This window comes from Loxodonta africana, chromosome 11 (genome assembly GCF_030014295.1).
Source record: "Loxodonta africana isolate mLoxAfr1 chromosome 11, mLoxAfr1.hap2, whole genome shotgun sequence".
Lineage (NCBI taxonomy): Eukaryota > Metazoa > Chordata > Mammalia > Proboscidea > Elephantidae > Loxodonta > Loxodonta africana.
The window spans coordinates 91,027,357-91,050,453 of record NC_087352.1 but is presented as its reverse complement, the minus strand read 5'-3'; positions in this window follow the sequence as shown (position 1 = coordinate 91,050,453).

The window sequence follows — 23,097 nt, the reverse complement described above, 5'->3', positions numbered from 1 at the left end:
GCCCGGCCACAATCGATGACTGCCCTGACAGGGAGCACAACAGAGAACTCCTGAGGGAACAGGAGATCAGTGGGATGCAGACCCCAAATTCTCATAAAAAGACCATACTTAATGGTCTGACTGAGACTAGAGGAATCCCGGCAGCCATGCTCCCCAGACCTTCTGTTGGCACAGGACAGAAACCATCCCCGAAGACAACTCATCAGACATGAAAGGGACTGGTCAGCGGGGCGGGGAGAGAGATGCTGATGAAGAGTGAGCTAATTATATCAGGTGGACACTTGAGATTGTGTTGGCAACTCTTGTCTGGAGGGGGGATGGGAGGATAGAGAGAGAGGGAAGCTGTCAAAATTGTCACAAAAGGAGAGACTGAAAGGGCTGACTCAATAGGGGGAGAGCAAGTGGGAGTACAGAGTAAGATGTATGTAAACTTATATGTGACAGACTGATTGGATTTGTAAACGTTCACTTGAAGCTTAATAAAAGTTAATAAAAAAAAATTATCAGAAAAAAAATTAAATAAATAAACTGTGCAAAATGAAAAAAGAACATAAAGAGTTGGAAAATTCTGTTGTACAAACTAAGGACATGTGTCCTGAAATGTTTACCAAGGATGTGGCTACACAATCTTTCGTTAAAGAACCAACTACCACAGCAGAAAAATCCATCAGCTTAAGACTGACAGAGACAGAGAAAAAAAAAAGAACGCTGTCTGCCTCCTGGGATTCTACAGGCTGGAAACAGGCCAAAGGCGCTACATCTGTTGTCCTCCAAGGAAAGAAAAAGACCATCCCTGAAGCAACTCAGAGCTCAGCAGAACTGTTGGAAGGAGCATAGGAAATAGGGCTGCTTTGGTTTCAAAGGGTGGAGCCATGGTCTCCTAGATCTTAAAGGGTGCAGCCACAGCATTCTAAGTTTCAAAGAGTCAGATCTTCACCAACTGGGTTCCAGAGTGTGGGGCTGCCATTCACGAGTGTCAGGAGATGGAGCCAGGGTCTCTACCCAAAACTAAGGGGGCAGGGTTACCATGCCCAAGCGAAAAAGAACAGGTCTGCCAGGGTCAAGGGGGTGGGGTTGCCACTCAGATGTACTGGGAGAATGGGGACGCCCAAAGCCAAGGGAACAGTTACCATCCCACTGGTCCTGGAAGGCACAGCTGAAGCCCAGGGCCAAGAGGCCTTCACCCAGAATGCAGAAAGCATGGCCAATACCCACAGTCTGGAGGCCAAGGCCACTGCCTAGGTGGTCTCAGAGAACAGAGGATAATTTTCAGGACTTGAGAGCTAAATTGTTCTGCTGGGTTTTTGTTTGCTTGATGTCTGTTATTCCCTTTTTCTCTTCAATTTCTCCCATTTGTAACAGAAATGTCTACCTCATGCCTGTTGCGCCATTGTACTTTGGAAGCAAATTTAGCTAGTTTTATAGATTTTTCTCTCTGTCTTATAGGGTCGCTATGAGTTGGAATCAAGTCGACGGCACTAGGTTTGGTTTGGTTTGGTTTATAGATTTTACAGGTTCACAGATGAAGAGGAATTTTGGCCCAGGAGGGAATTTGGACTTAGAGTTGATTTAAGACTTTGGGGATGATATGATGGGGTGAAAGTATTTTACGTGTGGCAAGGACACAAATGGGGGGGGAACAAAGGGTGGAATGTCATGGATTGAATTGTGTCCCCCAAAATATGTGTCCACTTGGGTGGGCCATGATTCCCAGTGTTGTGTGGTTGTTCTCCATTTTGTGATCTAATTGTCCTGCGTGCTGTAAATCCTAATCTCCTCCCATGCTAATGAGGCCATATTAGGTCATATTAAAGAGGCTTAGGGTGGGATACAACACCCTTACTCAGGTGACAGCCCTGATTCAATGTAAGGGGAGTTTCCCTGGGGTATGGCCTGTATCATCTTTTATCTTACAAGAGACAAAAGGAGAACTGAACAGAAATGGACCTACCACCACCAATAAAAAGAGCCAGGAACAGAGCATATCCTTTGGACCTGGGGTCCCTGCACCGAGAACCTCCTAGATTGAGGGGAAGATTAATGCTAAGACAGGTGGAGATCTCCAAGGAATGCCAGGCCCACAGATTGCTGAAAGGAGATAAGGACCTTTCCCCAGAGCTGAGAGAGAGAAATCCTTCCCCTAGGGCTGGCGCCCTGAATTCAGACTTCCAGTCTCCTAAACCGTGAGAAAATTAATTTCTGCTTGCTAAAACCATTCATTAGTTGTATTTCTGTTACAGTAACACTAGATGACTAAGACACAGGCTAAGTGAGCAGAGCAGTGACACCCTGTAGTGGGCTCAGGATAAAGGTTTCATTTTTCCATTACTATCGTGGAAAATCATCTGTATTCGTAACATACAATAGGGATAAACTCTTCCAAGGCACTATTCTAAAAGGTAATGCAAATTTTAACACCAAACAATGATTTTCTTCTATGTGTAAATGAATTGAAGGGTTTCATTTCTCCAATTTTAGTTCATTGCTTTGCTTTATTTTGCCTAGTACAAGATCATATCAATAGTTATACTGCTTGTTGTATGCCCCTTTTAGAAGTATGTGAAGAGTTCACTGGTTTTTTAATGGGCCTAAAGTGTTCACTTGGAGGTATGTTCCTCTAATAAACTACCCTCATAATATTCTGATGAAGGCTGCCAGGCAGAAATGCTTTCTAAACTACAACATACTACAAAGATGACATGACATCCATATTCCCAGAACAAAGCATAGAAACTTTCAGCAGCTCACACTGAAGCCCCATTACTGAGATCACCTCTTTCTAGACAAGTTCAGCTATACCTTCTCAGTCCAGGCTTTTCATTTGCAACTGACAAGACTTAACATGGAGTTCCCTCCACTGACTTCCCTGTTGTTTTGACAGCTGGTTGTCCGCCCCCACCTAACCACTTCTCCATTTCTCTGGCTGTCTCCTTCACTGGGTGTGACACACTCATGGAACTGCCCTTTCTCTCTGTGCTAATTTACTCACCTGCTCTCAAGGTTTTCATTATCACCCTTGTACTGACACTTTCCTAGCTGGTTTTCTCCAGGCCCAGCATCAGAGTTCCTCTCTCCAAACTCACCACTTCAGTGTCTCTTTCAATTCAATATTTTAAAGATTGAACTTAGCTGTTCCCCTGTGCTCCCAACCCACCATACTTGCCTCTTTTTCTCAATAAAAATACTCCAGGTCTTTCCAAATGCATTTTCCTTCATAATCATCTTCCTGACTGCTGCTTTTCTCACCCCTTGCCTCTGCTGGGCAGTTCCCTGCTTACACGTGTTCAATCCTGTATCTGTTGAGTATGAACTTCACCACATGCCAAGTACCATATCAAGCAGTGGAGGAATGTTAGGCTGTGTCATGGACATGCCCCCCCAAAAATGTGTGTATCAACTGGGCTGGGCCATGATTCCCGGTATTGTGTGATTGTCCTATATGTTATAAATCCTGCCTCTATGATGGTAATGAGGCAGGATGGATGGCAGTTGTATTAGTGAGACAGGACTCAACCTACAAAACTGGATTGTCTTAAGGCAATCTCTTGAGATAGAAAGAAGTAAGCAGAGAGACAGGGGGACCTCATACCAGCAAAAAGCGGTGCCAGGACCATAGCGTGTCCTTTGGACCCGGGATTCCTGCACAAAGAAGCTCCTAGTCCGGGGGAAGGCTGATGAGAAGGTCTACAGAGAGACAAAGTCTTCCCCTGAATTTGTACTGTTAGCCTACTTTACTGTGAATAGACAAATTTCCCTTTGTTAACACCATCCACTTGTGGTATTTCTGCTGTAGCAGCACTAGATGACTAAGACAGGCAGTAAGCTAAAAAGCTCTGAGCGCTGTGCACAAACACTCTGAAACAGAGAACTAAGGACCCCTTCCCGCCCTTAAAGAACAAACTACCATTCTTTCAACAAGAAACTAAGTTGTAATTTTATAAATACATATATATATACATATACATATATATATATATATATATATATATATATATATATATATATGACTGCTTTTACATATGAGCTAGTAGAGGAACCAGGAAAAGAAGTCAAAGGAAGGAACTCTGGTCTTGAGAATCAGGGAAGCCTTCACAGGGGAGGTATTATGCTGGATCTGAAGATGAATGAATAGCAGTCTTCTAGTTTGAGAGGGGCAGGGGTGGTGGGGAAAGCATCTATGACCACACTGCCCATTTCAGCACTGCTAATGATCTCATTCTTGGCTCTAAACAAACCACTATCATTCATTTTTGGGCATGAAACCCCCTTCTCCTTCCTAGGCCTCCAAACTCTTCTTACTTCTCCCTGTCAACCTACACAATATCCATTCCTCAAGACTCAGTCCAAGATCCAACTCTCTCCCCGTCCTTTTCTGACCACTCCAGCCCACAAAGACCCTCTCTTCTTGTCAACCTCCTTGACCACCATCTGTTTCACACAGCATTTTATTTCACATCATTTTGGTCTCAAATACAATTTGGTTCCTTTCATATCATTTTGCCCACAAGTGGCCTGGTTTGCATGTCTTCTCACCAACACACTAAAAGCTCAAACTTTACACAGTAGATGGGTTGCTTACAGGAACAGTCAACATTTTCTTTTTAAAAGTAAAGGTGAACTAGAAGTGCAATTTAAAGATACATCACACAGAGTACTGCAATAAGGTATACAGGTATTACAGTCGCCTCAGTTTCTTATGATGAATTTAGAAATGCATTTATTTCTCCTTTCTGTGGGCATTCACGCAGTTCCTTAACTCTGATCTTCACCACACCACCTTCCCTCCAGCACCCTTTCCTAAACAAAATACTGAAAGCTCACTGGAGAGGCAGACCAAGCTTAACGCTCCTTTTGATCCCTTATTGCCCAGCAAAGTGCTAACTAAACAATTCCACAGTTAAGTGCTACATGAAATACAAGCCCATCAATCTGCCTCATAGTCTGAGAACATACCTAATTACAGTTTTAATTTCATCTTCCTTTCTACTCAATAATTACATACCATTGAGTACAGCAGAATCCATTTGGATGCTCCAAAAATCCCTCCTTTCATCCCTTTCTCCTGATTCTAGAATACTCTTTATACCATGAGTAATTTAACTCGGCATTTGTAGCATCTTGTGAAAAACTAAGTACGTTCAAAGTCATCCTATTACCAAGCAGCATCAAGAACAAACCCTGCCCTACCACCACCTGTCTGCCATTCCAACCTTCTTCCAGTTAATGTTAGAAAAAAGTACCAGAAATCCCCTTTACACTTATTTCAGCCAAGGAAATGGAAGTGAACGCTGCCACAGCTCTTCCAGAACAGCTCCAACCATAGGATAAAGGGGCCAGTGCCACTGGCAAGTCCTAGGTGAGACCCAAGGGCCCTGCAGTGAGTGAATCGCCTGCCTGAAGAGGGCAAGTCATGGTGACCAGTTCTAGCTCCACCTGCTATCATACACAACAGTCTCAACAATAACAAGGACCGCGGCCTTCCTTTACTGAACTTCCGTCTCGGGTCTTGGACGCATTAAAAATGTTCTCCTAAGTAGATAAAAGCCTAAAGTACATTTTGTTAACAGGACTCAAAGACTATAGTAGATGAAAGGCAGGAGCCACAACCCACTAGAAGTCAACAGAGGATACCATACCAATCCTGGAAGAGCCTGCGGTGCTGGCCGGCAGGCTGGGGTTAACCGCCCCCCCCCCCCCCACACACACACCTGCCGGGCCTCGGACCCCGGTCAGGAAGAGGAGAAGAGGTGGGAAGGAAGAGGAGAAGAGGTGGGAAGGCTCCGCCGCCGCACGCCCAGGTGCAGCTGGGGAAATGGCGGGGGGGGGGGGGGCGGGGCAGATGAGGAACTGTTGGACCTTTCTGCCGCCCCGACCCAGCGGGCCGCCAAGGGTCCAGTACCGAGGCTGGGCACAACTTGCAGAAGACGGAGGGAAAGAGGCGGGGTGATGGGGCGTTCGCAGAGGGTCTCTGCGGAGCCCTAGACCCTCCGCACGACAGCCGTCGGGGAGAGGGAACCCGGGAGGGTGCAAAAGCCAAAAGCCCCCGCTGGGAACTCGGTGGCCCAAGGGCCGGCCCATGCCCGTGGGGTCCCCAGGCCAATGCCCTCGCCCCCTCCCTCGGCCCCGGGACTGCGTTGGTGTCTGCACCCAGGTGGTCACGCCGGGCACCGCCGGGCCCACTGAGGGCAAGGGACGGCGGCGGTCCCGTCCAAAGTACAGCGACCAGCCGGCAGCGCCTAGCGCAAGAAGCCTCGCGCGCCCGACGGCGAAAAAGAAAGATCAGGGGCCGGGGAGATAAATAACCACCGCCCCTGGCTGGCCCCTCGCGCGCCCGGAACACGCGCGCCCCACGCCCGGCCTAGCCTGCCCGGCTCTCGCGGCTGCACCCGCGCGCTCCGACAACCCACTGGGCGCCGCGCGTCCTCCTTACCCAGCGCACGGCCGCGCCACGCCTCCCGCAACGCCCGACTCCGCGCCAGGCCGGGCGAGGCGCGACCCCTAAGAAGCGGCTACTCACCTCAGGTTGCGGCGCCGCAAGGAGCGGAGGAGGAGGCGCGCGGTGAAGGGGAGGGGCGCAAGGGAGGGCGGCACACGGGGAGAGGGGGGTGGGCACGCGGGGTAGGGGAGGGCGGCACGTGGGGAGGTGAAGGGACGTGGGGCCTGCCCCCCCCGCAGCGCGCATGCTCCCGCCGCTCCCACCCTGCCCGAGTCGCAGGCCCAGCACCTGCCTCCCTAGGTCCCACTGCCCAGAGGAGCGGTGTGTTGGAGGTCCGCCGAGTTTGGGGGTTTCAAGTTGGAGAGGGTTAGCTAAGTATTTTTTAATGGCCTTTTCTCCTTAGTTGTTCCTGGAAAGGATGCCCCGAAACGTTGCCTACTCCCTGCCTGACCTCCCACCCCGCAACGGTGACTCTAGGTGTTTACCCTTGCTTCATCTCCGCTCTTAGGGTTCACCTTCCAAATGTGTTCTCTTTGGAGTCCTGGCTTTCTTGCTCCCTGCTCCGATTTTGCAACCTCCACTTGGATACCACTTTCCCGTTCCTGACTTTGCTACACACGCGTACCCAGATAAACCATTTCAAAATAAAAGAACAGGCTTCAGGAGTGGCGAGAACCACTGTTTATTGACACTGTTCTAGTTGCTTGGGATTTCGAAGGGAACGAGATGCGAGATGCGGAGTTCCTGCTCTCATGGAACTCATGGCCAACCTTAGTCTTGCACAAAGCAAGGAAATTCATAAAATCACTTATCTTGCTTTATAATTAAAAGTAGGTGGTAATTGACCATGATAGTTTGTAACTTTTCAATGTAATTTTCTTTCCTGGGGGTGTGTTGTGTTTAAACTTTTGTATGCAAATAATAGCTGGTAGGTTCAAAATAAATATTAGTTACTCTCAGCAAGGAATTCAATACTTTTATTGCATGAGTTAAAAATATCCAAAGTGATCATTTTGGTTTGCTGTCGACTACCGTTAAACCAAGAACTACAACTGCTTTATTTTTCAGGCAACCCTGGTCCTTTGACAGAAACATAATTTTAGTGTTGTTATCGAAGGGCAATAGACGCCCTGGTGGCGCAGTGGTTAAAGCTCTTGGCTGCTAACCAAAAGTTCGGTGATTGGCGTCCATAAGGATTTACAGCCCTGCAAACACTATAAGGCAGTTCTCTGTTCTGTAGGGTCTCTATGAGTTGGAGTTGACTCCATGGCAGTGGCATTTTTTTTGGTTATTGAAGAGAGAAATATAAAACCCTTTATTAATGCAGTTTTTAAATTAGGAACATAGAAATGTATAAGTGCAAACGCGCTGTTGTGTGCTATAATCAGTTAACAAGATTTGGGGCAAAGGAAAAAAAAGCAAGGGAAGCAGAAAGCAATACAGAGAGAGAAACATTTAAAGCAGTCTGATGAACAGCTGTACTTTTTGCCCATTTCAATATGATTCTGCCATATGACCTTATAAAAACATGACTTTATAGCGTGATGCGTTTCTGTAACACCAGGCTTTCCTGAGGGCGCTGGCTACCTGTGGCTTCTTGCTCATCTGACTGGGTGAAACGGGCCTGGAACACAGTGGGTGAGCATTGCCATCCCTATTCCTCACATGAGCACAGATAGCATTTTTGGTGGAGGACAAGCGGTTCAATTACTGCATTGAATTCCCAGTCGTTCCCGGTGGTGTGTTATTTATCTTTAATGATAAATTCTTTAAGTCTTTAATGACTCTAAGGTTTAGTGATGCAAATATCAAAATCTTCCCAGCACAGAAAGAGTTAAGGTCACTTCTGGTTCCAGTTGCCCCTCAGAAAAATCAGTATTAATATTATACTAAATCAAAGAAAGCTGGATTGAAATCTGAGTAGAGTGAATTTACATCACCTTGACTTCACTTTTTTTTCAACAGAATGATTAAATATAACATGTTTATTGAATACACTTGGCTTAAGTTTATGAAAGTAGAAACAGCCTGTTCTCAGGGGCTGGGTACAGTGCCATGGATCGCTTTTATGTGGCCTTCCTCGCGGTGGTTTTGTAACTCCCATCAAATGACTGGGTAGGACTATGCAAATGAGGTGCTTGCGGCCAATCGAGAGGATTGGATACCTTGCTAATAATGTAAATAAGGTTCATGGCACCCTTCTTGTGGGCTGGGACCATGCAAATAAAGTCTATGGAACCCTCATGAGGGAATTGGTCAGTTTTGCCATCCCACTAGGTTTAAAAGGAGACACGCAGGGTGGGGGAGCTGTAACATGGAAGACAGAGACTGCAGCACAAGACAGCTATGGTTGGTCTTGCTGACCCACAGAGCTAAAACGTGTAACACTTGCCTGAGAAGGCCCCCAGAAGGGGCTGACGGGCAGAGGGCGAGAAGAAGCTGCCCTGATCAAGGAACTGTATCCTGGGTTGTTTTTCCTGTGATTTAGGAAATAATATTGGAGTTATTATTCCCTGTCCTTGAACATAAAGAATGTGACCCAGCTGGAGCTGGACTCACAAGGACTCACAAGGACACATCAACTGGGCCCTGAGGTATAAAGACAAGAGATAGAATAATCTTGGAAAATGTCTTTTAGGGAATCTTTCTCATAAGTCAGAACACAATAGACTTTCCACCCTTTTTCTGTTAACATATAGTGAATAGAAATTTGTTGGACCAATTAAGACCCTCCTGACTGTCATTACTGAAACCTGTACCAATGATTGTTAAGAAAGACAATTCAAAACATAAGATCACAGTTTCTATCCAATCTGTGCAAAGATAAAGCTTTCAATGGTTTTGCCCATTTGTAATGTCCGTATATACTGACGGCTCTGTAACCTTCCCTAGACTCGGGCAGACACGGCTGTGGCAGCATGCTTGTCACCTTTCCCGCTCTCGCTTACTCTGTAATAGTTCCTTGGACTTGGGCAGACATTAGCTCTGGCAGCATGCTTGTCCGCTTCTCAACTTTTGTCTTTCTGAATATATGGTGAATAAAACTTTCTTTTTGCTTACCAAACTTTGTGATGTTTTTTCCCCTACAACACCTGTTACTTCCCTAATAAGCCACTTAACTATGAGTATGGTTTGTGAGTTCTGTGAGACTTTGCAGCAAATTACCAAACTCAAAGATGGGAGGGAGAATACTGAGAGAAGGAGTAGTTGATGTTGGACACAATGGAGTGGTACAGCAGTTTGGAAAAGTTGGACATTTGGGACATCTTAACCTCCACCTCATAGGAACCAGCTTTGTGCTGATCCTTATAAAAGAAATTATTCATTTAATTGGTGTCAGAATGGTGGGGTCCACTATATCAGACCAGCATTGGAATATGTGGTTTTGGAAAAAAAGGGATAAACTGGAGAATGAGAAACTTGGTTCCTGGATGGGATAAAAAAAATACCCACAGATTGAAGCAGCTGTTATGTTGCAGTTACTCAAGGCAAAAGCTGTTCATGGGAATTAGAAGTGGTGGGTCTAACTCCTGAGGAATTGGTTTGGGATGCATATGGAAATACAGAGCGATAAAGGAAGGGTGGGACACACAATGCCTTGGCTTCTGTTATCAGTAATAGCTACAAAGGCAGGAAAAAATAATGTAGGGGTGGATTGTAGCACTGAAACAAGCCCAGATCCCAACCAGTCTGAGTTAAATGACCGCTAGTCTCAGGGCTGATGGAAAGGAAAAATGTCAGAGCAACGGGAAGTACCCCTACTACCGCTGGTCACCAAGAAGGTAGTACAGGAGGGGAACAGGCAAAACCAAGAAACTATTGAAAACAGGGTACATGGTGTAAAGGAGTTGCTTCAATTTGTAGATTGCTATTTTCAGCTTCCTGGGAGAAACCATTACTAAAATGGGTTGTGAGGGCAACTAATTTAGGGGTACTTTCTTTAGTTTTTTGGGGTTTTTTTGTCTTTAGTTTGGAAACCCTGGTAGCATAGTCATTAAGTAATACAGCTGCTAATCAAAAGTTCAGCAGTTCGAATCCACCAGGTGCTCCTTGGAAACTCTGTGGGGTAGTTCTACTCTGTCCTGCAGGGTCACTATGAGTCGGAATCGACTCGACGGTAACAGTTTTGGGTTTTGGTTTTAAGTTTCGAATGCTGCAGAATGGAAGAGTATGGTTGGGTTGATGCAAGACCCTCAACTCACTATGGAACAGTCACAAATGATGATACAAGATCCAGTACGCAGCAGGTTAACCCAGGGGGGACAGATTAGCAGACTGGATAAAATTTGCAGTGAGATTTGTTTACCCTGAGAAGGGAAACTGCCCATCTCTCCCTCTAAACACTCAATGGAGCACTCCAGAGAAAGCAGCTAATGTGCTGCTTATGCAGGCCATGCTGGAAAGGCTTTATGGTGATTAGGATATTCATCCAGTGAGTATGCCCCTTACACAGGTCGTGACAGATATGGCAATCAAGGGAGTCCCTTCTCCGTGGGCACCCCATGCAACCTTGCTATGTGAAAAAAAAAGCAACAATCTGAGAAGCCTTGTCAGATCTGCTGGTACAGCTTCCCCGCATGGGTCTTACAGATGAAAGAAACGTAAGTGATTCACAGGAAAATGGGAAGAAGCAATGGGGAAATAACTTACTCCAGCAGGACAGAGATTTTTAAATGGTTACTAAGAAATGGGATGAATATAGCAGACACTGATGGAGGTGAGACAAAGGTTCTAATGCAGCACTACAGGAGGATGGGTGGACCAATGGACGCTCCTGCTGGTCCCCCAACATTAAAGAGACCTAAACAAGTCTGTCCTATTCACTACAGTCGGGAGGAATTTAATGGTGGGAATTCTCACCTGTGAACTATTTGAAGCAAAGACTCAGCTAGCTGACCATGATGAGGACTGATGAGGTGAAATGGCCCAGGGGTGGGGAAGAGATCTTGTTGGTGCCCTTGGACACAGGGTCCCACTGTACTGTAATCCCAAAACCTGTCAATAAAATCTCAAAGAGGCCTAAGGTTAGACTAGGGGGATATGGGAATGCAATGGATGATGGGACTAAGGTGAAAGTTTGGATGATAATTAGAAGATTTAAACAGATCTTGTATGAAGTAGTTGCAGCTCCCTTACCTGAATGTATTATTAGTATGGATATTGTGTCTAATTAGGAAATACTCCTTCTACCTGATATTGTAAAACTGAAGGTGTGTAAGTCTGTACCTAGGCCAGTATTGATTGCACATGCTAAATGAGATCCATTAGAATGGTCTAAACCCCCTCAAGTTGTTAATTTCAAATAATATAGGATGCTTGGTGGACAGTAGGAGATTATTACTTTGACTAAAGACATGCTAAAGGCTGGAGTGTTGTTGTCAACAAATTCTCTGTACAACAGCCCTGTCTCACCTGTGAAAAAGGCAGATAGATGGCTTATGGAGGCTGACAGTAGGCTAACCAAAAAAAACAAACCCACTGCCATCGAGTCAATTTTGACTCAGAGTGACTCTTTAGAAGACAGAGTAAAACTGGCCCATAGGGTTTCCAAGGCTATAAACCTTAATGGAAGCAGACTGCCACATCCTTCTCCCACAGAGCGGCTGATGGTTTGGAACAGCCAACCTTTCAGTTAGCAGCCAAGCATATTTGACCACTGTGCCACTAAAGCTCTTGAGAGTAGACTACCAAGGCCTAAATAAAGTAGTGCCACCTGTGGCTTCAGCTGTTCCAGACATGGTATCAATGGCACATAAAATACAGCAGGCTAAAGGAAACTGGTACTCAGTAATTGATCTTGCAAATGCCTTTTTCTTGATCTCAATTTTGGAAAAGAGCCAGCTTTCACCTGGGAAGGATCCCAATATACTTTCACTGTATTGCCACAGGGTTACTTGAATTCACTGACTTACTGTCGTATTTTGGTTAACAGAGTCTTGGACTTGGTGCAGATCTCAAGTGTAATGATACATTACATTGACGGTATTATGTTAATATCAAACACAGAAGAACAGGCTAGGGCTAATCTGAATACAGTGGTGACCCACATGATCAACAGAGGCTGCTTAATAAATCTAGCAAAAGTCCAGGCTCCTGCCCAAACAGTGAAATTCTTGGGAATAACTTGGGCAGGAGCCACCCATGACATTTCACAGGCAACCAGGAATAAGCTGCTGTTGCCACCTACCCCCAAGGCTAAGCAGGGGGCCCAACTTTTGGTTGGTCTATTTGGATTTTGGAGAATGCATTGTCCACATCTGGGAATATTGCTGGCTCCCATCCATAAAACCACTTAGAAAAAAACTGCATTCAAATGGAGGCCACAACAACAGCAGGCTATATCTGAATTACAGAAAGTGGTCTCACTCTCCCTGCCTTTAGGCCCTTATGATCCATATTCAGATATGATTTGGGAGGTGTCTGCTACATACATGCTTATGGAGCTTATGCCAAAAACCTGAGACTGCCACCCTACGGTGACCGTTGGGATTCTGGACTAAAAAGTTTCCAGATGCTGCAGCATGATACATGTCATTTGAAAGGCAATTACTCATCTGCTATTGGGCATTGATTGACAGAAAGACATAAAATCACCATGAGACCTGAAATACCTATGCCTTGGATAATGGCAGAGAAACACTCTAATAAGGAAGATGGTGCCCAAAATAGTTCCATAGTAAAATGGAAATAGTCCATACAAGAACAAGCTACTGGGGGAATGTAGAGAGGCATCCCCTGTACCCATAAGCAGGTAGCCTCTTTTCCCATAGGTCCTAATCTGGAACCACCTGAGAAGTTGCCAGAGCCCATTGCCACATGGACAGTGCTCTATGAACAACTTTCTGCTCACCAGAAGAAGGCTGCTTGGTTCATGGACAACATTTGTTGTGGAAAGCTGCTGCATTAAGACCAGAGGGGGGAAAGACCCTGATTGAAGAGGATAAGAATAGGACAGCTCAATGAGCTGAGTACATGCCGTCTTCCTAGCCATGATGGAAGAATAGGGCAATGGTGAGAGCCCATATTTCTGGATTTTTACCAATGCATGAGCCGTGGCCAATGACTGGCTATATGGTCAGGCAAATGTGCAATGGGAAATTGGACTGTTAAGGGGATACCTGTGTGAGGCATGAACCTATGGAAAGCACCCTGGGAAATTAGAGGGTGCATTAGAGTAGGACATGTTGATGCCCATCAGAAAAACCCCCTTTCTGGGTTGGAAGGTGATTGGAATTGGCAAGTGGACCTGTTGGTATGCTCACTTGAGGTGGCCAATTGGGTCCATGAAATGAGTGGACATGAAGGTGCTGCAGCAATGCAGAGATGGGCTGAATCTAGACACATTCCCCTTGAACTCTCTGAGGCACAAAATGCCAGTAAGCCAGCGAGAAAGACAGAGGTTGCAGGTGGCTATGGAGCAGATTTCTTGTGGGGAAGGCCCTGTACGTAGCTGGCAAGTTGATTATACAGGACCAATGATACTGGTGGCACCAGGCAGCTACAAATGGATCCTCACAGGTGTACTTACTTTGGACTGGGCTTTGCATACCCCGTGACAGATGCCAATGCTAAAAACGCCATTAAGGGATTGGAACAAAACATACTGTACCGATTTGGGCCACTAAGTTATATTTCATCAGACCAAGGAACACGCTTTGCAGCCCACAGGGTGCAGCAATGGACCAAAAAACATCATATTAAATGGACGTACCATGTCGCATACAACCCTCAGAGTAACGGTTTGATAGAGAATTGGAATGGGCAATTGAAGCATATGTTATCTAAAATGTGGGAGATTAAGGCACAAAGAGCTGGCTTACATGCCTTCATGAGTGTGTGGTCACTTGACGTGAAGTGGGCAAAGGGAGGATCGCTGCTGGACAGATTCCTATGCTTCTCTGAGGGATCTGGGTAAAAGGGTTGGGAAGGACGCTGGTGACACTGTACAGTTCTTCCCCATATTACCTAAAATTGCTTTTCTCCTGCTGGATGCTACAATCCTAGGACCAAGGATACAGCTATGGGTACTGGAAGCAGGGGTGATTCCTAAGCGAGAGACTGTAACTATTCCCCTGAACCCATATCCCAGAATTCCCAAGGGCCTGATGGGATGGATTGTACCTTCCCCTCATCTGGCAAAATTGAGGTTGACACAGATTACTGCCATATTGTGTAGTTGCAAGATAGTCCACTAGTGTTGTACCTATGTAACCCTACCCAACATGAATGCGAGTGGACTGAAGGAGAAGAACTTGCTAGGCTGATCTTGTTACCAGCAATCTGTACTAGCACAGAAGCTGAACTTGATGTTCCTTCCCAAGGTGGAAAAGTTTGGGTAAAAATAAATGACAAATGGAAGGAAGGAGAAATAATAGCTGAAGGTTAAGGAATGAATAAATGGGTTATGCAGCAGGGGAAACCTAATATTATACTAATACCTGGAGAGAGACTCAAAGCAAGGGAATAATCTTCTCTCAGTTAAATTTTATTAAAGGCCAGACAGGGTGAAGCCAAGACAACTATAGGAGAACCTGATCAGGTCAGATAGATACCTATAGCAGCCCTAAATGACTGGTACCTGAGTAACTGCACTCTTAGGACTCTTTGTCCTATTGAAGAACTAATTGTTAGTGGCTGTTTTGGACTGGTAAAATGATTGGGAGGGGGAAGTTATCCTCCAAGTACGAGACCATGGCTAGAAAAGCCAGGGGGTAGCCTGCGGTGCAAAGGATCGCCTTCATATGGTTTTTTAACTCCCACCAAATGACTGGGTAGGACTATGCAAATGAGGTGCTTCTGGTCCACCAAGGGGATTGGATTGCTTGCTAATAATGTAAATAAGCTGCATGGTACCCTTGTGTGGGTGGAACAATGCAAATAAGGTGTATGGAACCCTAATGAGGGGACTAGGTCAATTTTGCCATTCCACTAGACTAAAAGGTAGACACAGAAAGAGAGGGGCTGTAACACAGAAGACAGCAAGAGACGGCAGTCCAAGATGGCTGCCGTTGGGCTTGCTGACCCACGGAGCTAAGAGGTGTTAACACTTGCCTGCAGAGCCCTGCAGTAGAGGGTGAGAAAAAGCTGTCCTGATCTGGGAACTGAGTCCTAGATTGTTGTTCCTGTAAGTTCCAAGTTGATCTTGATCCTGAGTTGTACCCTGTTACTTCCCTAAAAAAACACTTAACTCTAAGTATGGTTTGTGAATTCTGTGAGACGTTACAGCAAATTACTGAGCCCAAAGACTAGAGGGAGAGTACTAAGGGGAGGGGGAGTAGTTGATGTTAGAGATGATAGAGTGGTACAGCAGTTTGGGAAAGCTGGACATCTGAGATATCTTTCGCCTCTGCCTCACTCACAGGAACCAGCTTTGTGCTGATCCTTATAAAAGAAATTTCTCATTTACTGGGTTTAAATAAGAAAAAGGATTTGCCGATATACAGGTGGCATAAGCAAAGAACCTCATCCGGGGTTACTTAAATGTAAATGCATGAGTGTGTAGTGCTGACAAAGACAAAGGATTATATTCAAAGAAGCCGGCATCTGTTTTAAACTACACTGTTATTCAAATGATATGGAAATATAAGCAGGAATGCATTAGGACACTTCTTACAGAATTTTTAAAAAGCTGTTGTAGTAAATCCCTTTTATTCAAACACCTGCAGATTAAAATGAAACACCCACATTGTTAGTTCTCATAATTTATCAGTGGTCTACCCTGAACAAAGGAATTTAGAACATCAATGGTTACTAGTCATTTTCTTTTTTACAATTTATTTGAATCTGACAAACTCTAAGCAGCAAAGGTGTTGTTGACCAGGTAGATGAAGATGGTTTATTGTTGAGATAGGAACCTCTGATGACATGGTAAGCACAGAAGAACCCCTTTCTGGAGGCCATCAAAACGTAACAGAATCACAGCAGTTCTATAACGTCTCTGTGTCCATCTATTATGGGTAGAAATGAAACCTTCCCGCCTGTTAAGATATGATGGAATTTATTCAAGGAACCTTCCATTTCTAAGTGTGCTTTACTTTTCTTGCCAAGCTTTTTTGCTTTGTTCTGCAGGGTGTTTTTAGTTTTTTTTAATTTGATCAATAGCAGGATTGGCTGTTGATACAGGTGTGTTTTTAAGACTCAAGGTTATTTCCTAGCATATACTTAGGACCATTTCCAAGACAGCACAGTGTGAATTCCTTTACATGCTTCAGTATAACTGAGAAGTTATCGTAACAGCATTCTGTGCTTGCAAATTGTCTGTAGCAGCTAAAATTATTTCATTGTCTACTATTTATCTTCAACGGCTATTACATCAAGTTTATTTTCATATTGATGCCACTGTTAATAATTTTACCCACACCCTACTACATTTTCTCTGCTGTATTGCTTTGTCACAGCAGTGTTTTCCTAAGTGGACTGTCCAGTATTAAACTTCCTTTAATATGTTCAGGTATAAAGAATTGCACAGAGTTCTATTAAAATGTAAATATTGCTTCAGGAAAAAAAAGTCATATAAATTACATAGAACATTTAAAACATTTTTAAATAAATGAAACCAAAAAACTTCACAAGCAGGATAACATGCACATTATGCTATTTTGAATAAATGACTTAATGTCTATTTAGAAATCTATTTATCTTTACACCTGTACTGTCTCCAATGGTTTTAAAATCCAACTGACATACATTTCTGATGCTTAGAGTTTGTATAAACTAAATGAGATAAGGATCCTCATATCAGTAAGTAAATTTCACTTCCCACTACAACCCCTACTGAATAAACTAATAAGATTTCAAGAAGGGCATGGAAATCCAGAAGGAAAGCCATAAATCTATTAATCTCATTTTGATAGGTAGTGATGGCGCCACAATGCCATTCCAAGGTGAGAGATCTAGAAAAATAAAAATGAAAATCCCAGTGGTAAGTAATTCATATTTTCTTGGGTAGCAATATGCCCAAAATAACTGCAAAAATAGCAAGTGGTATAATATACGGAGCACATGTTAAGAGTTAGGAGAAGTGACTGCTATTCCTATCTCTGCCATTGACCCACCATTGAAGAAACCAGCTAGCTCCACAGAAGGTGTCACAGCATAGTTCTTACCTTAAGGATCACCAAGTTCAGGGACTAGGTATAATTCTTAGCATTGTAGGTCCAGAAAATTAATTTCAATAATGTTCCCAGAAGTCATCAAGCTAAGGGAACCACTCAAAAATAAGAAAGCCAATTACACTGACAGACATAAATACCAAAAAGATGGATGTTTTCTGCTTAGCACATCCCCACCTTTAACTACAGTCTACAAAGGAGGGTACAATATGTTAAACGGTGGCCATGAAATCAGAACAAGGGGAACTGGCTCCTCTTAATGGGTAGTGTCAACAAGTGGCACTGCCTGATACAACCATTCTCCCTAAAGGGATGTCTCCTGTCAGGGAACCCAAAGGCTGTATTAGCCTGATATAACACTATTCATTTAGCTCCAGTTTTCTTTTACATTCCAATCCTTGGTATAACGCCTGTCATCCTGATTGGATTTAGGCGCTTTAAAAAATTCTATCAGCAGTATACTTACAAACCAGCTCTTGGGAAGGGCAATCTCTGCAGAATGATATGCACTTTTTTTTTCTTATTGTTCTTTCAGAGTATGGCTTCTACTTAACATTTTCTTGCCCACTCTCAAAAATCAGGAAGTACCTCACTGACATCCCTTATATTCTAAATGTCTAAATCCAAACCTGTTTGAATTCTTTCCAATTTTTGTTTAATTTTCCCCGTTTTATGAAAACTTCAACCAAAATAAAAATACTGTTTTTTTGTTTGTTGGTTTTGTTCCTTCTTCCTTTTAACATCTAATATTCAATTAAAAATATAGAGTCCAGTAGACTTTCTGATACAGTGCTGGAATAAGAGCCCCCCAGGGTGGAAGGCTCTCAAAAGATAACTGGGGAAGAGCAGCCTCCTCAAAGTAGAGTTGGCCTTAATGACACGGGTGGAGTAAAGCTTTCAGGACCTTCATTTGCTGATGTGGCATGACTCGAAAAAAGAAGTAACGGCTGCAAACATCCATTAATAATCAGAACCTGGAATGTACAAAGTATGAATCTAGGAAAATTGGAAATCATCAAAAACGAAACGGAATTCATAAACATTGATATCCTAAGCATTAGAGAGCTGAAATGGTCTAGTACTGGCCATTTTGAATCAGACAATCATATCATCCCCTATGCAGGGAATGACAACTTGAAGAGGAATGGTGTTGCATTCATCATCAAAAAGAACATTTCAAGATCTATCCTGAAGTACAACGCTGTCAGTGGTTGGATAATACCCATACGCTGACAAGGAAGACCAGTTAATATGACTATTATTCAAATTTACACACCAACCACTAAGGCCAAAGATAAAGAAATAGAAGATTTTTATCAGCTTCTGCAGTCTGAAATTGATCGAACATGCAATCAGAATGCATTGATAATTACTGGTGATTGGAATGAGAAAGTTGGAAACAAAGAAGAAGGATCGGTAGTTGGAAAATATGGCCTTGGTGATAGAAATAATGCCAGAGATCAAATGATAGAATTTTGCGAGATGAACGACTTGTTCATTATAAATACCTTTGTTCAGCAACATAAATGGTGACTGTACACATGGACCTTGCTAGATGGAACACAAGGGAATCAAATTGACTACGTCTGTGGAAAGAGATGATAAAAAAGCTCAAAACCGGCAGTCAGAACAAGGCCAGGGCTGACTGTTGAACGGACCATCAATTGCTCATGTGCAAGTTCAAGCTGAAAACGAAGAAAATCAGAGCAAGTCCATGAGAGGCAAAATATGACCTTGAGTATATCCCTCCTGAATTTAGAGACCTTCGCAAGAATAGATTTGACGCATTGAACACTAGTGACCGAAGACCAGATGAGTTGTGGAATGACATCAAGGACATCATACATAAAGAAAGCAAGAGGTAATTGAAAAGACAAGAAAGAAAGAGAAGACCAAGATGAATGTCAGAGGAGACTCTGAAACTTGCTCACAAACCTTGAGCAGCTAAAGCAAAAGGAAGAAATGATGAAGTAAAAGAACTGAATAGAAGATTTCAAAGGTGGCTCGAGAAGACAAAGTAAGGTATTATAATGACACGTGCAAAGAGCTGGAGATAGAAAACCAAAAGGGAAGAAAACGCTCAACATTTCTCAAGCTGAAAGAAGTGAAGAAAATATTTAAGCCTTGAGTTGCAATAGTGAAGGATTCTATGGGGAAAATATTAAACAACGCAGGAAGCATCAAAAGAAGATGGAAGGAATACAGAGTCATTATACCAAAAAGAATTAGTCGATGTTCAACCTTTTCAAAAGGTAGCATATGATCAGGAACCGTGTTACTGAAGGAAGAATTCCAAGCTGCACTGAAGGCATTGGCAAAAAAACACAGCTCCAGGAATCGACAGAATACCGATTGAGATGTTTCAACAAACAGGTATGGCACTGGAAGTGCTTACTCGTCTATGCCAATAAATTTGGAAGACAGCTACCTGGCCAACTGGCTGGGAGAGATCCATATTTATGCTTTTTCCCAAGAAAAGTGATCCAACAGAATGTGGAAATTATCGAACAATATCATTAATATCATATGCAAGCAAAATTTCGCTGAAGATCATTCAAAAGGGGCTGCAGCAGTATATCGACAGGGAACTGCCAGAAATTCAGGCTGGTTTCAGAAGAGGACGTGGAACCAGGGATATCACTGCTGATGTCAGATGGATCCTGGCTGAAAGCAGAGAATACCAGAAGGATGTTTACCTGTGTTTTATTGACTATGCAAAGGCATTAGACTATGTGGATTATAACAAATTATGGATAACACTGTGAAGAATGGGAATTCCAGAACACTTAATTGTGCTCATGAGGAACCTGTACACAGATTAAGAGGCAGTTTTTCAGACAGAACAAGGGGATACTGATTGGTTTAAAGTCAGGAAAGGTGTGTGTCAGGGTTGTATCCTTTCACCATACCTATTCAATCTGTATGCTGACCAAATAATCCGAAAAGCTGTACTATATGAAGACCGGGGCATCAGGATTGGAGGAAGGCTCATTAACAACCTGCATTATGCAGATGACACAACCTTGCTTGCTGAAAGTGAAAAGGACTTGAAGCACTTACTAGTGAAGATCAAAGACCACAGCCTTCAACATGGATTGCACCTCAACATAAAGAAAACAAAAATCCTCACAACTGGACCAATGAGCAACATCATGATAAACAGAGAAAAGATTGAAGTTGTCAAGGATTTCATTTTATTTGGATCCACAATCAACACCCATGGAAGCAGCAGTCAAGAAATCAAAAGACACATTGCATTGGGTAAATCTACTGCAAAGGAATTCTTTAAAGTGTTGAAAAGCAAAGATGTCACCTAGAAGACTAAGGTGCACCCGACCCAAGCCATGGTATTTTTAATTGCATCATATGCTTGTGAAAGCTGGACAATGAGTAAGGAAGACCAAAAAAGAATTGACGCCTTTGAATTGTGGTGTTGGTGAAGAATATTGAATATATCATGGACTACCAAAAGAACGAACAAATCTGTCTTAGAAGAAGTATAAACAGAATGCCCCTTGGAAGCAAGTATGGCGAGACTGCGTCTTGCATACTTTGGACATGTTATCAGGAGGGATCAGTCCCTGGAGAAGGACATCATGCTTGGCAAAGTACAGGGTCAGCAGAAAAGAGGAAGACCCTTAGTGTGGATTGACACGGTGGCTGCAACAACAAGCTCAAGCATAACAAAGATTATAAAGATGGGGCAGGACCAGGCCATGTTTCGTTTTGTTGTGCATAGGGTCACTATGAGTCGGAACCGACTGGACGGCACCTAACAACAACAGCAGACTTTCTGGAGCCATGGCGGGTGAATGAACCCCTGAAACTATTGCCCTGAGATAATCTTTAAACCTTAACCCAAAAATATCCCCTGCAGTCATCTTTAAACTCAATAATAGTAGTTTAGCTTAACTAGTAAAAAAAGATAAGTCTTGAGCATTATGCTCTTATAAGAACTATCTATATGGGATCAAATTGATGGCGGCAGCTTGAAAGCTTAGATAGGAACCTTAGAGGGTAATGAATTTATGTTAATGAGGAAGGAACAACTCAGAAAAGGAGGGTGAGAATGTAATCAATGTCACTAAATGGTACCTGTAAAAACTGTTGAATTGATCTATGTTTTGCTGTGTATATTCTCAACAACAACAATGGAATAAATAAAATTTAGAAAAAAAATACAAAGTATAGTTTTTTTGGATTGAGTATGCTTCTGTTCTTTATAATTTTGATGCCCAAAACACAAATTCTTACAAAATTAATTTCTAATTTTATAAATATGAGTCAATCTAGAACTGCTAAGGTGACATTTATGTGAAAAAGTAAAAAGGCTTTCTCCATCTTCGTAGAAAAAGAAGTTGTGATCTTCTTTAGACTTTCAGGTTACCAAGGGTACAGTAAGTATCTTATAAAATATTTTACATTTCCTTATGTCATGGATTGAATTGTCCCCCAAAAAACATGTGTCAACTTGGTTAGGCCGTGATTTCCAGTATTGTGTGGTTGTCCTCCATTTTGTGATTATAATTTTATGTTAAAGACGATTAGGGTGGGATTGTAACACCACCCTTACCCAGGTCACAGTCCGGATCCAATGTAAGGGGAGTTTCCCTGGGGTGTGGCCTGCACCAACTTTTTTCTCTCAAGAGAGAAAAAAGAAAGGGAAGCAAGCAAAGGCAGGGACCTCATATCACCAAAAAAGCAGTGCTAGGAGCAGAGCTGGTCCTTTGGACCCGAGGCCCCTGTGCTGAGAAACTGCTAGTTCAGGGGAGTATTGATGAGAAGGCTGACAGAAAGAGAAAGGCTTCCCCTAGAGCTGACACCCTGAATTTAGACTTTTAGCTTACTTTACTGTAAAGAAACAAATTTCTCTTTGTTAAAGCCATCCACTTGTGGTATTTCTGTTATAGCAGCACTAGATAACTAAGACAACTTATTTCTGGATTGAGTGTAATTAATCACTTTATATTATTTGCAGAAAAAAAAAAAAAAACATTGCTGTTGAGTTGATGTTGACTCATAGCGACCCTATAGGAGTGAATAGAAATAAATGCCCCATAGGGTTTCCAAGGAGCAACTGGTGGATTTGAACTGCTGACCTTTTGGTTAGCAGCCAAGCTCTTAACCACTGTTCCATGAGGGCTCCCTTTATATTACAGAGCTATTAATACTACCCTGATAACAGAATATATATCGTTGAATGGAACAAAACTCAGCAACTGAGTTAAACTAGTTGAGACAACAACATAAAATAGAAGTAAGGAAATTGTTCCTAAGTAGTTTTTAAGCCTTCTGTTTCAGCACTGAACTTTTGAGCTCCTGGTGATCTCTTGAAAACCCCCAAGGACATTTCTGATATTTCTGTTTGTTGTGTGTTGTTAGTTGCCATCCAGTCCATACTGACTCATGACGATCTCCTGTGTGCAGAATTCCCTATTTCAACTAAACAGGAAAAATCCATGCCTTTGTAAATGTGTTAGATCAATTAAATCAGTGGCCTGCCTTTACCACACCCCTTACAATGTAACTTTGTCCTTATTTCTGCCATGA